This window comes from Procambarus clarkii, chromosome 26, assembly GCF_040958095.1.
Source record: "Procambarus clarkii isolate CNS0578487 chromosome 26, FALCON_Pclarkii_2.0, whole genome shotgun sequence".
Classification (NCBI taxonomy): Eukaryota; Metazoa; Arthropoda; class Malacostraca; order Decapoda; family Cambaridae; genus Procambarus; species Procambarus clarkii.
This window is the reverse complement of record NC_091175.1, coordinates 31,392,588-31,406,864: the sequence shown is the minus strand read 5'-3', so window position 1 is coordinate 31,406,864 and position 14,277 is coordinate 31,392,588.

Genomic DNA, 14,277 nt, shown 5'->3' with positions numbered 1-14,277 from the left:
ATTAATGTTACATTAATCGCAACTACCTCGCAAGAGAGGCAGACCTTAAACAGCAAGAGCTGCCAGTGGCAGATATTTAATCGTAAAGCCTAAGATCATAGGACCGCGGGAGCAAACCGCCAGGCGAAACCACACAGGTAACACCTGTCACTTAGGTCGCTGGCTCCTCCTAGTTAACAACTAATAAAGTGATGCCAACGGATTGTCACTTCGTATTTATAGAAGTGTGGTGCTGTGCAATGGACTCGAGCTTTAGATACAGACTTGATATGAACATAAGCAGGCAAAGCGTTGCAGAACATAAAATGTGGGGCAGTAATATGGGAAGGTTTGATGTAAACGACCGTTTTCTATAACAAACAATTTATTCACAAACAAACTAAAACTACTACAACAAAGAACTTACGTTACTTTACTGTCACTCCAGTGGCACATTCAAGAACAGCTATTCAACAGACTGATGGACCCACGGTATCCTTATCCCGCCGTCGCTGACTGACTAATGACACTAACTGAACAGAGTAATGCCCACTGGTGACGCAAGCTTGCAATCAATATTGTCATGGCTTCACGGTGACCAGATACTATAATCACAAAACTTGACTGGCGCTCGTTGCTCTCAACGAGGTACCAAGTAACAAGGCGGTTAATCCAAGAATGATAACCCCTTATAAAAATCTTACGTTAACACTTGTCTCTCAGGACAATCAACAACAAAAGTTACTCTAATTGAATTTAAACAATTACGTTAATACACACGTGTCACAACGACACTTAAATGGCAGCAATAACTCGTAAATCAATTAATTACATCAACTTGAAAGTCAAGCATTCAGTGAGTAATTCCCAATTAATTACTGAATACAACAGCCTATTAATTCAGACGAGTATTGATAAAGCCTACTGTCTCTCAACTGACAGTTCACTTCCGGTCTTACGACAAGATTATCTTAACGAGGGTAGACTACTGTACCACACACAAGGTTACAAGACACTCCGTGTAAACAACATCAACACCTGGTGAATTCACTAAGTGGCGGCTACTAATTCTCTTTAATTAGCTACGAGTGCTTAATCCCCCTGCCCGCAGACAGATCTGATCAGTCCAACGAATTACAGCAGCTTAATTACAGCTCAATTGACTCCGATCATACCAGACCGGTCAACCCCTTACGTTAATCAATCAATTAACGACAGCTCGTTAAATCGTTAACACTACGTTAGTCTTCACTTGACAATTCCTGCACTGCGCGAACTTCACTGTGACTGTTGCCTTTACACGTCTCTATGTTAATCACAACAATGTTCAACGAAACAAATGAACTCGTTAAGTAAATCGTGAACCCCGGTAACGTTAAATTACTTTAATTCTCACGGAATCCTTCGCAGTACACAACGCATTCCACCAAGGACAAACGTGTCTACGGTTTACACATGGTACAACACGGTACAACACAGTACATCACAGTACATCCTTGCCACTCACGACAAAGCTTGTAAATGACTTCCCCCAGTAAATTATCTACCAATAATTCACACTTTACCACAACACAACAGTAAAATAAGTGCTGGCCAATATAACAATGGAAATTATTTATAACCATGGGAAAGCTCCCTGTTAACCACTTTCACTGCTGAAAAAGGGAATCAAATTACAGCAAATTACATACACGGCACATAGAGCAAATGGAAACAAATAAACTCACTTTACTCCACCACTGAATGTGTCTCAAGGTGTCCTCACACACGTCAACCTCAGAGTTGGGCTCAACCTCAACTTGGTGACGGCTAACAGGGTAAACTCACACGTCTCCAATTCCCATTCACCTCACTAGGTGGTCGACTTGGGACAGAGGACAGACGTAACACTGGGTGTGAACCAGCTTCAGAGCTTTATTACCTAAAACGGAAACAGTGTACTTACATCAATCTCGCGGGCCCACCACACACACTCACATACATACATCACCCTCACTCCCACTGCTGCTGCTGGATGATGACGTAGGCGTACTCACTTCCTACTCGTGGTCAGTTGGAGCACGAGTAGGACCACAGGGTAAGCTCCACACACAGAGACCAGGGGCGCAAACACGCCGGCTTAGGCAGCCCAGGGGTGCACACACAACAGATCACAAAGTGGGGATGCGGTACCACGCCCATCCACTTGACATGGTACCCCAGGATACGACGGTATACTGTGCTACACGGTACACGAGTCACTGTTCCCTTCTAATTCCTCGGAATTAGGAATTTAAGGTTTCTCTCATAACACTGAAACCTTCTCTAGCACGTCTCACTGCAGTACCTTCAAGCACAGATACGATAGACGGCGGATGTCACTAACTTAGGCAAATAATTAACAGCCTCACTCAGTCCAGTTGCTCTGAGATGGCATCTCACAATCACACGACTTAGATGACAAAAGTTCACACTGGTTCGGTGCATGCACCTTTCCGAACTACCAGATTCTTACGGACGGCACACGGAAAGATAGCAAGATGATAGGTGTGACTTTAGTAAAGTTGCAGGTGGTATTTCCCGATGCCTGGCCTAGCATTAGAAGTACACCTTCCCATAGCAACGTTCTTGGTAAGAATGATTTTTTCCTGCCAAGACGGCCTCGGGGATACCATGCGGCACCCCTCAGCGTCTTGACCAATCACGGTTCAGCATTCCTGAGGCCCAGGAGCCTTGGCCAATGGCGCACCTGCCTCACGACGCTACCCCCCTCTCTCACGAGGTGAACATGTGATAGGGGGGGGGGGTGGTCTACAGCCGTTAACCCCCCATACCTCCCTCTCTACACTTGTACAAAAAATTTCCCTGAAATCAACTCCCCCCTGTAATTTCCTTCACAGACCTGATACAGCGATCAGAATGACATCAATGGATAGCAAATGTCACGAGCTGTCCAACGACACCCAACACGACTGTGGAAAAGTTATATTCAGAAAGTTGAATCACGGTGCACATCACTGGTGCATTATGCAATTTCGTACTTCATTCAGTGCACGAGAGAGCAGGAAAAATATGTCTCCTGACAGGGCTTTTTGATGAAAAGGTATGCTCCAAGTCCCCTGCCACTTTTGCTCAAGGGGGATCAAAATGCTGGCTCCCGTCATTCCCAAATTTCGTCACCTCAGTGATCCTGCACAAGCATCGCTAATGGACATTAACGTCATCAGCTAGCCAATCTTCACCTTCCCTGAATAAGTCAGTTAACTGAAATAGCATATTTAAACCCATTTTCTTAATATTTCCCATTTTCAAAATTCATTTTATAGATAAGATCGCATATTAAACATGAGAAATGCAAATGCACACGGCCTTTGCCAGATCTCCAATTTATGTCAATCAAAACATCAAGCCTATTAGATGAACTGCAGTATGCCTATTCCCTCTGTAATTATTACCCCCCCCCTTTCCTCTCCATTTATACATTCAATCACGTCACTCTGTCAATATTCAGAAAGACCTATTTGCTCACCTTACTAATATTTATAGTGTCCAGACAAGGATCGTTTATTGAGCATAGAAATTGATGAAATTCGCTATCCATTTCGTATTAAACAAGGGGGAGCAACACAGAGCATGAACTAACCTGTATCTTAGCGTTCACCCCGGTTACCTAACCAGTATTTACCCAAGACTTTTTTGTAAATATAAGATACATCCAATTAATACTTATTGTTTTGCGTTCTGCGTCGTGTTAACATTTTTAATAGGCTACTAATATCTCCCTTTGTCATGTCCATTCACTCACACCTCTATCATGTCACCCCCTAATTCTTCGCCTTTCTAGAGAATGTAATTTAAGCTTTGTCAATCTTTCTTCAAGGATCGCTTATCGAGCATGGAGCAAAGAAATTGAAAATCTACTATCACCCATTAGTATGAAACAGACCCCCCCCCCCACCCCCAGACATAGAAACTTCAACAATAAATTCAGTAGTATTCCAAATGCATATGAATATATAATTAAAAAAAAAACAGACTATACCAACACTCAGCCATTTTTATTTAATTCCTCCCTCACTGCTAGTCTTGTGTACGTCACGCAATCGCTCAAAAACATGCCCCTTCACGCCCTGTTGTCACATATAACAAATCAAAATATTCATTCAGTGTGCATATATATGAACTACAATGAGTAAAAGCTGTCTTGCATGTTTTGAAATAGGCTTTCTGCAGTTACCTTGATTCTGATATTTTAATCCCTAATGCAGTTTGATCCACCAATAGGGCACTTTGCTTTTAAACATGACGTTACAAGCGGTTCCAAGGAAGGACCCAGCCTCTCATTAGCACATTCCTTAATCTTTAGTGTTCTCTGTAAGTGATATCACGGGTTGTCATGATGCCTTATGACCACTCATATCTGGCTCATTGTATCATTGCTCATATTTTTCTGTTATTCAATATATCAGCCTTATCAAACCATCCTAACCTAATCTTACCTATATTAAACAAAATGCGTTCTATAGCAATGAGACCCATTGTTGTTTTAGCGACGCATGAGGTCACGAAAGATGTCCCCAGTATACGGATAAAATATTAGCTGTCATTAACAGATAGGTGTTAAGGCTCCACAGCAACCTGACTTTCAACTACGAGTGACGTCACAAAGATGCACAATGAGGCCTTGGCAGCCTGCTTAATAATATAGTATATTTTATGTTATTATTAAAAAATGGCTAAACTATCCATCCCCAACCAAACCTAACCTAATCAGAGGTTTAAGAATGCACATTTTGTAGGATACTAAATATTATTATTAAAAATATGGCTATACTATCCAACCTCCCACCTAACCTTCATCAAAAACTAAAATAGCAAACCAAATGTCGTACTGCAATTTATGCAGAATCGTACATCTGGCAGGACGCCAGATGTACCTGTACCTGAGACTGTTCTAGTACCTGTGCTCAGATCTCCTCACTTCCATCAAATAGCTGCCCAAATGTCGAACCACAATTCATCCATCTTGCAACTCAGCTGGATCCTAGCTAGTATATTCATAGGTTAATCATTCCTAGACCTCGAAAATCCCAATCTTGCTACACAAATCAGCTAACTTGTTTCTAAACCAACAGTCACAAATACAAGCATACATACCTATACATACTCCACAACCCATACATTCATAGAGAATAGCCTGGTTTTGCTACCACTGCCCTATTAATCAGATGTAATTTATGCCATATGAACCCCAAAATGTATTAAGAACAAGATTTCAGTAACCCCACAGCCCATTCACCCCAAGTAATCTTAAATTATTTATACAGTCAATTTACATTAATGCATATCAATCAGCAAGGTAACCATATTATTCAATCAAGTCCAAAATATTATTAAATACCCACCTACATACTATTCAAATGGATAAACCAGGCTGTATATGTCCCACTGAAATAAATACATTAGTAATTATTCATAAAAAGCTTAGGTTGTGTTAAGGAGCACAACAATATATATTAATTTACCATCATACATACGAAATGCAGCACTCATACTTACACTAAAAATACACAAAACCAAAAACATACAGAATATAACACATGCACATTTACACTCAATATAGCATTTATGCACAAAGCAATTCCACACAAATATTCCATTTACACAGAAAATACAACATTCACACACCAGATATGACATTTATGTATAGAATATATTATTCACACACAAAAGTAAATATTTCACACGCAAAATATACCATTCACACAAAATATGTCATTAATAGACAAAATGTGACATTTACATTCACATATGTCTGTTGCACACAAAAATATGCTATTTACACAAATATTGCATATACACTCAATGTACAACATTTACGCAAAGTATGGTATTTGTTTATGTATAATAAATTTTATATATGCTCATACAAGCAAAAAGCGCTTCCACTAAATTACACAATTCCATAAACATAACTTTCACAAAATACCCACACTTTGTCTCATAAACAAAATAAACTTTCACACTTGTGCATGAACATCTATTTTTTCAAAGTGCATATACAGATCTTACATAAATACACAATTTGCAAACAAAAATACAGTTGCACCAGTTCCACTTCTGCCATTTAAAAGCACAACTTGCATAAATGCGCTATTCGCACAAAGCTATTATAAAATATAGATAATTATTACACAAATTGTATAATTATTACACATCTTTACACAATTAATATAAACAAACTTGCCATATAATTACATAACCTGAACAAAGACAATCAGTACACAATAGGTGTAAATACACAATTCATCCACTTTCAATAACACAACATGCGCAATTGATTCTCAACTTACACAATTATTATACATCTTTTCATAATTATTACACCACCTGCAAAAATACACATCCAGCCCAAATACGTACAATACATAACTTGCTCAAATATTTAAACACACAACCAGCACAAATACAATTACAATTACACAATTAATAAACAACTTGCACAAAAATATAATCAATACACAACTAGCCCAAATATGAAAAATACATAACTAGTGCATATACATTAAATACACAACTACACATATACACATACAAAACATGTACAATTAATTCACAACCTGCACAGACAATGCACATTTTGTGTGACTATAATCAATATATAATTGCAGTCATCATACAACGTATGCAAAATACATAACCTGCACAGGTATATTAATTGTGTTTTCTGATCAGGGGAAGGAAGACACCAACACTATAGGGGCGTAATTTATTAGTACAGGATAAATAATTCTGCAGAAGTAAAACAGGCTTCTAAGTAGGTCTTAACAAATGTATAACATAGCCGTGGCTAACTCAAAGAACACGAAACAACTTAAATTGTACACCCGTAGTAAAATAAAAGTAATCTTATAGCCTAGTAACAAACTCTGCAGAAACCTAATGGCCTATTGTCAAGAATTAGCAGTGAGGCGAATGTAACAAATCTAACTCTAAGTATAACATTCAGGACACCATAAGTGAACAACATAACATAATGAGAGCCGGTCGGCCGAGCGGACAGCACGCTGGACTTGTGATCCTGTGGTCCTGGGTTCGATCCCAGGCGCCGGCAAGAAACAATTGGCAGAGTTTCTTTCACCCTATGCTTCGGGACATTAAAAAGCCCCGAAATCATCTCAAGATAACCTCAAGATGGTAAACCCTAGCTGGAAAATAATCAGGCAGCAGAAAATTACATAGAGACTGGGAAAGCCTGATATGAATTTGGAGAAGAAAATAACCCCAGACCAGAGGCCGAGCCGCCAAGGAATAAGGAGAAAGAATTTCCTGACTTAAGGTAGGGCTTACTAGTAGAATGGCTGTAAAGTCAAAGTAGTAGCTGCGGACAGCGGAACACTTGGGAACGGGCGCTGCACCCCCACCCCGCAGGCCAGCAGGCCGGACCACCCTTCCCCCACCCCCCTGAAGAGCGAGTGCCCGCTGGCCGCTAGGGAGAACCTCAGGGTGGCAGAGCAACTACGGCTACCAAACTGGGAAGGAAGGAGGACAGACTGGAGGAGCTCGCACGTCGCCTCGACTTATGCCCCCTGGCCCTGGCCCGTGGGCGACGGTCAGTGAAGGGGGGGGGGGGGCAGGGCGGCTGTGGCAGCCGCGGTCGGGTCGGCCTCGTGGTCCCCATGCCCAGAAGGCTTGTGACATGAGAGGGGCCCCCGAGCCTGCGGGATGAGCGGCTGCAGCGTCGTCCAATCGTCGGCCGAAAGGGGAGGAGGCTGCGACGCTGTGCCACCCGCCGCTTTGCCGGCAGGGGGCCTCTGGGAAGTGTGGTTGCCGTCCGTATCCGAGCCGCCCGAGGAGGCTCCCGAGGAGGGGGGAGGCGAAACGGGCGGGTTTCGTCCTGGCCCTGGCCGGCTGCGTCCTCACACCACTGCGCTGTTGTCCTCGCGTCGACGCCGCCCGAGCCCTCTTCCGTGTTGCAGTTGCTGCGTGATCCGGCTTCTCGCCGCTGTGGGAAGATGAAAACGTAAGCATCAGTAGGACTAACGGGAAAAAAGCAGGCAGGGAGACCCAGCTGCCGCATCAGCAACCGTCACATACACAAGTAGACAAAAGCAAAGGTAAAGTTAAGTGACCATAGTGAGTAAGAATACCGGACAGATAGCCAATGCTATCGTAATAAAAGCCAATGTAATAAAAGCTGAACAGTTAAATAGATTAAGATAGTAATATTCATGGATAAATTAAACAGTATTATTCATGGTATAGTTTGGTTATATTAAGACCGTATTAGTCATGGTATAGTTTGTTTATATTAAGACAGTATTATTCGTGGTATAGTTTGGAAGAATTAAAAAAATATTAATCTCAAAAGTGAAAAGCAAATTTATTTGAGTATCCCACTAGAAATGGACACTGCTTTAACACTGCAACAGTATTATTAAGTAAATACCGGACATAACTGAAGCTGGACTATGTAACAAATTAATTTAGAAAACTTAAATAAATAATCTAAATAACATAGCGAGGCCAAAAAACAGCAAGAAAGGCATGAGGCTTAAGCAATGCTAGAAAACAGGGAATAAATAGCGGAGTAAATACAAGACAAACTGAAACTGAACAAGTAAATAGAGTAAGACCATATTATAATATGCTTGTATTTAAGCTGAACAAATAAAAGAATAAACAGTGATAATCATGGATAGTTTGAGTAGATTAAAGCAGGATTATACAAGGTATAGGATGGTTAGGTTAAACAGTAATATATGCATGGTATAGTTTGGATAGATTAAAACTGTAATGTTCATGGGATAGACTGGTTATATTAAAACAGTACTATTCATGGAATAGTTTGGCTAGATTAAAACAATAATATTCTCAAAAGTGAAAACAAAATTATTTGAGTATCCCACAGCACAACCCGTTCTCGCAAATTTAATAAGTCAATATTGACTTATTAAATATGTGCATAGGTGACATACTTAACATAATAGATACCCTTAAAAAGATTCATAGAAAACCCCGACCTTACCTAACCTTGTTAGTATCTTAAGATAAGCATCTTATTGCTTCGTAATTACAATTATTACCTAACCTATAATAGGTATAGGTTAAGTAATAATTGTAATTACGAAGCAATAAGATGCTTATCTTAAGATACTAACAAGGTTAGGTAAGGTCGGTGTTTTCTATGAATCTTTTTCAGGGTATCTATTATGTTTAGTATATCACCTATGCACGTAGTTAATAAGTCAATATTGACTTTACGAATTTGTGAGAACGGGTTGCACAGCAATGGACACTGATTTAACGCTGCAACAGGATTAGTAAGTAAATACAAGGCATAACTGAAAGCTGAACAATGTAATAAATTAATTTAGAAAAACTTAAATAAATGATATATAACATAGCATAGCCCACCCAAGCGGACAGACCGCTCTACGGCATGCGTCTACCGTGGAGGAGTAGAACAGAACAGAGAGAACGGGAGGGGACGTGTACGTGCGGGAACAGCAGGCAGCTACACTGGACGAACGAAACGTCTGGGTACAAACAGGCCGGTCTATGCCGGTCAGACCAAACGGCTGGGACGATCATAACGTGCGACACCGGGCAAGCAAACATCTGGGTACGAACAAGCCGGGCTACACCGGCCAGACAAACGTCTGGGACGAACAAGCTGGGCTACACCCGCCAGACAAACGTCTGGGACGAACAAGCTGGGCTACACCAGGCAGACAAACGTCTAGGACGAACAAGCTGGGCTACACCAGGCAGACAAACGTCTAGGACGAACAAGCTGGGCTACGCCAGCCAGACAAACGTCTGGGACGAACAAGCTGGGCTACACCAGCCAGACAAACGTCTTGGACGAACAAGCTGGGCTACACCAGGCAGACAAACGTCTGGGACGAACAAGCTGGGCTACACCAGGCAGACAAACGTCTTGGGCGAACAAGCTGGGCTACACCAGCCAGACAAACGTCTTGGACGAACAAGCTGGGCTACACCAGGCAGACAAACGTCTTGGACGAACAAGCTGGGCTACACCAGCCAGACAAACATCTGGGACGAACAAGCCGGGTGACACCGGCTGACGCAAAGGCAGCCTTTAGCAAAAAAACTTTGGGCCTACCCACCAGGGCACCGCTGCCACAAGGCCGTCTCCTGCCCATGGGCGAGAGGGAGAGGGACAGGAAGGAAGCAGAACACAACCCAAGGCAAGCGCTCCACGGAGCGCCATGCCACGCGGGTGATGCCGACCTTGGCATGGGCCCCTAGGGTCGGGCCCTAGGGAAAAGACAACTAAATAACCCGGCCAGGAGGCGTCGCCACCAAGGGTGACGCCAGGTCGCTCGCGGGGAGCCCTGCCGGGCATGCACGACCGAGCGCATTATGAACCCTGGCCCCAAAGGACAAGCCTAGGGGACGCATCATACCGTTTTCCAGGAAAGACGCCTGGGAGGGGAGGAAGGAAGCGAAGGGCACACCTGGGGCGAGTGCTCCACCGAGCTCCGAGCCACGTGGGCGCCGCCTACCAGACATGGGCCCCAGGGCATAGGACCACTGAAACCAGCCACGTGGCATCGCCGCAGAGGGCGACGCCAGTCCACAGTAGGGAGCCTGGCCATGCACGCACGACCAATGCAGCACGAAACATGGCCCCTACGGGAAAGCCTAGGGGACACAGCATACCGGGCTCCAGGAAAGACGCCTGGGTGCATGAAGGAAGCGAAGGGCACACCTGGGACGAGTGCTCCACCGAGCTCCAAGCCACGAGGGCGCCGCCTACTGGGCGTGGGCTCCTAGGGCCGGCCCCAGGGGCACAGGACCACCGCAACCTGGCCACGTGGCGTCGCCGCAGAGGGCGACGCCAGGCCTCTTGAAGGGAGCCTGGCCAAACACGCACGGCCGGGCACGGCACGAACCAGGGGCCCCAGCTAGGGGCACACATGGGGAACACGACAGACCGGTGCCCCTAGTTCACGTCTGGAAGGAAGCGCTACCTGGCGCGGCGCAGAACACACGCCGGCCCGGGCGTTAAGGCAACAGCAACCAGCACACCAATCCCGACCTGGAGGGCGCACCTGCAACCCCAGGCAGGCAAACAGGCAGAAGGCCCTAGGGAACTAGCTAAGGCGGCACGAACGGACTGCGAGGGACGACGCTAATCACACGCCAGTACTGGGGACGGTCCTGACTAACTTGCACAGAAAACTCTCTTACCTAAAGTTTTTCTGAGTAGGGCAGGGGGCCCCTGCCTGACCAGCCTGGGATATCGAAGGCCCCCAAAGGATTAGGGAGCGTCAGATCTGGGACCATAATAGCGGGGATGGGGTCCCCTTGCTTGAGAAATCCCGTGTACACAGTAAAGCAGACTGGAGATGCAGTATAGAGTACTGGCCACGTGTCGATGAGGTGCGGCGCTGTTCGTGGAGCTTCGTGAGTCGCGGACCGTGTGGGGAATGGAGTGAGGGCGAGACCTCACTTCCCGGGCTATTTATGCCACCCAGACTGCCCGCACAGCGCCTTGCGGAACGCGGTGCACAATTGTCTCTTCCTTCCCCATTAGACACTCCACCGCCTTTTGTCCTAAAGGCAGTGACCATTATTTGTACACATATAATAACAGCCAACTAGGCCAAATAATACACAATTTGCATGATTGTTACGAACCCGGATCCAGCGTCCGAGCACGGAGCAGTGACGACCGCGCCATCTGTGGGTCAGCTCCCGAAACCCCCACCAAATGGACGACGACACCTGGTGAGGACAAGGTGTACTGGCCACAAGGGCCAGTTTCCAGTCCTGTTCAGCACACAACACCGCCGCTGCTGACCTCTGGTGAGGTGGTGCTCAGACAACAGCGCCATCTATGGAGTGGATATGTCGGGCGTTTGTGTCTGAGCCCGTAAGTGAGGTGCTTTAGTGTGTCCCGGTTATTGATGACGTGTCTGCTTACAGAGTCGACCTGGGACTGCTGTAAGGGATGTTGAGTCAGTCTACCCAAGGCAGCCGTCTCCATACCTTGTGCTTTGCTGCAGCAGCTGTGAGTCGTCTCCCGGAAGAACACTGTGGTGTTACCCTGCCAGTGAAGTGGCAGTTGAAAGGATCGTCGTACCCGGGACCGACTGCTGGAGACGATTAACCACTGGGGTATTGAGGACAGGAGAGTGATTTGTGGTATCACACGAGGCTCCTGACTAGGGCGCTACCCTAGTATCGCTCGTGGAGTGGCCTGACCAGCGTTGCTGATCCGGAACCTGCCAGCAGACCTGCTGGACTTGTGGTTGACGGCCTCCACGGTGGTGCCCCCAGTGGAACTGCGTTTTGGCTGACCTGTGGCCAGGGTAGACTCAGCTTCTCAAAGGATTCGTTGTGAGGCCACGAAAACACCGAGGACTTGGCACCGAGAGTTTGGATCCAGAGTCTTCAGGAGAAGACGATTGTGTATTTCCCCTGTACAGTGTTAATACCCCTCCCCCTGTGCACTCTTTTATATATTATTTATTTGGTGATGGTAATAATTATAATCTTAAGTTCTTAACTTTATTTCCCTTCCCCTTTAAGTTACTTGCGTCACGGATCTCATCCCTTGAAAGCCACTACTGGCTTGGGGCCGGATACCCTTCCTCTAACGACATCAGAGTAAGAACCCAGTTGCGACCCGAGAGGGCCATAACAATGATATTTTTCTGGGTATGTTTAGGACATTATTTATAATATGCTGAGTTTGACCAACTCCCCCCCTCCCTAAGTCAGAATTTCACATGAATGAATGATACATCTGACATCCTATGAGCTCAATATAAAATGCAAATACATTTTACATTAATGTTTCAACTTCATTAGTGCTAGACTATTCATCTAACATATGTCCATTGTTTTTAATGCCCTTTTAATACCCCCCTTACTAGAACCTCTTCATTCATGTGACCCATATTTATTTAGGTAAAGCATCCAACAGACTAATTGGTACTAGCCTTAGTTATGTTATGGCAGGTGAGGTTAGTATTGGTGTAGTCAGTAATTTCTATGATAATTTAAGCAAATTGACTATATCCTATCAAAAATGCAACCAATTAGAACTTAAATTCATCTAAATCAATCAAAAATTATACTTATACTATAATAATTTAACCAAATTCATCCTAGCAAAAGCTAAACTAACTAAATATAAGCATCCCATATTCTCACATACAACCCTATGTAACCTCAATTACTATACATAAGTTATCTATAGCTCAAACCCTCCAAATAAGTAAATGTACACTATTTTATGAAAATGCTAGATCATTACCTCTAAGAAATTATATATCCTACCTTACACAACATCACCTAACCTGACCTAGCAGATCCAAAGCTAGATTTAATTAAAGTTGTCAAAATTTAAGCTATTCCCAGCTAAATTCAACCTAATATAATGTAATTTCCAACAAACATACCCAAATAATTTGTAACATAGCACAGTCAATGCTCATTTTTGCCCACATTTTCACCTATTCCAACCTCCCTACACCACCTTACCAAACCTAACCTCACCAAGCATATCTAAAGCTAGATTTGATTAAAGTTGGTAAAATTTAGCTATTCCCACCTAAATTCTACCCAATTTAATTAAATTTCCAGCAAATATACCCAAAGAATTTGTAACATAAAACAGCCAATGCCCATTTTTTCCCAACGTTTTCACCTATTCCAACCTACCCTACACGACCTTACCTAAGGCAGTCACTCTTGGCATTGAGGCACATTCCTTTGTTGGTTTCCTTAGTGTAGATTGCAGTGTGTTGCAAAAATGTTGACAACATTTTTATGCAGGTACCTGATGCCAGATGTCTGCAGCAGCTGAAGGACGCATTTGAGCGGAATTCTGTGTTGAGCTTCACTTACGAGATGGAGAATAATGTGAAGCTGCCCTTTCTGGATGTAACCGTCACGGAAAAGAGCGGAGGCTTCCACACTGCAGTCTACACTAAGGAAACCAACATAGGAATGGTCCTGAATGCCAGGAGTGACTGCCCAGACAGGTACAGGAGGAGTGTTGTCAACGCTTACGTCGACCGTGCTCTCAGCCACAGAGACACAGGCCTCCATTCCTGTCAGTCTTGGGGGCCTGGGTGTGCGCACAGCAACACAAATTGCGGTACCAGCTTTCCTGTCCTCTTCAGTGGCGTCTGACAACTTGTTGAAGGAAATCCTACTTGAGCACCTAGTTCAACGGGCAGGGATACATGATTCCAGCTTTACAGACTCCACCTCCAAATGCATCTCTCTCTCATGACCAGTACCATAACCAATGCTTTCTGATGCCCTTAAGCA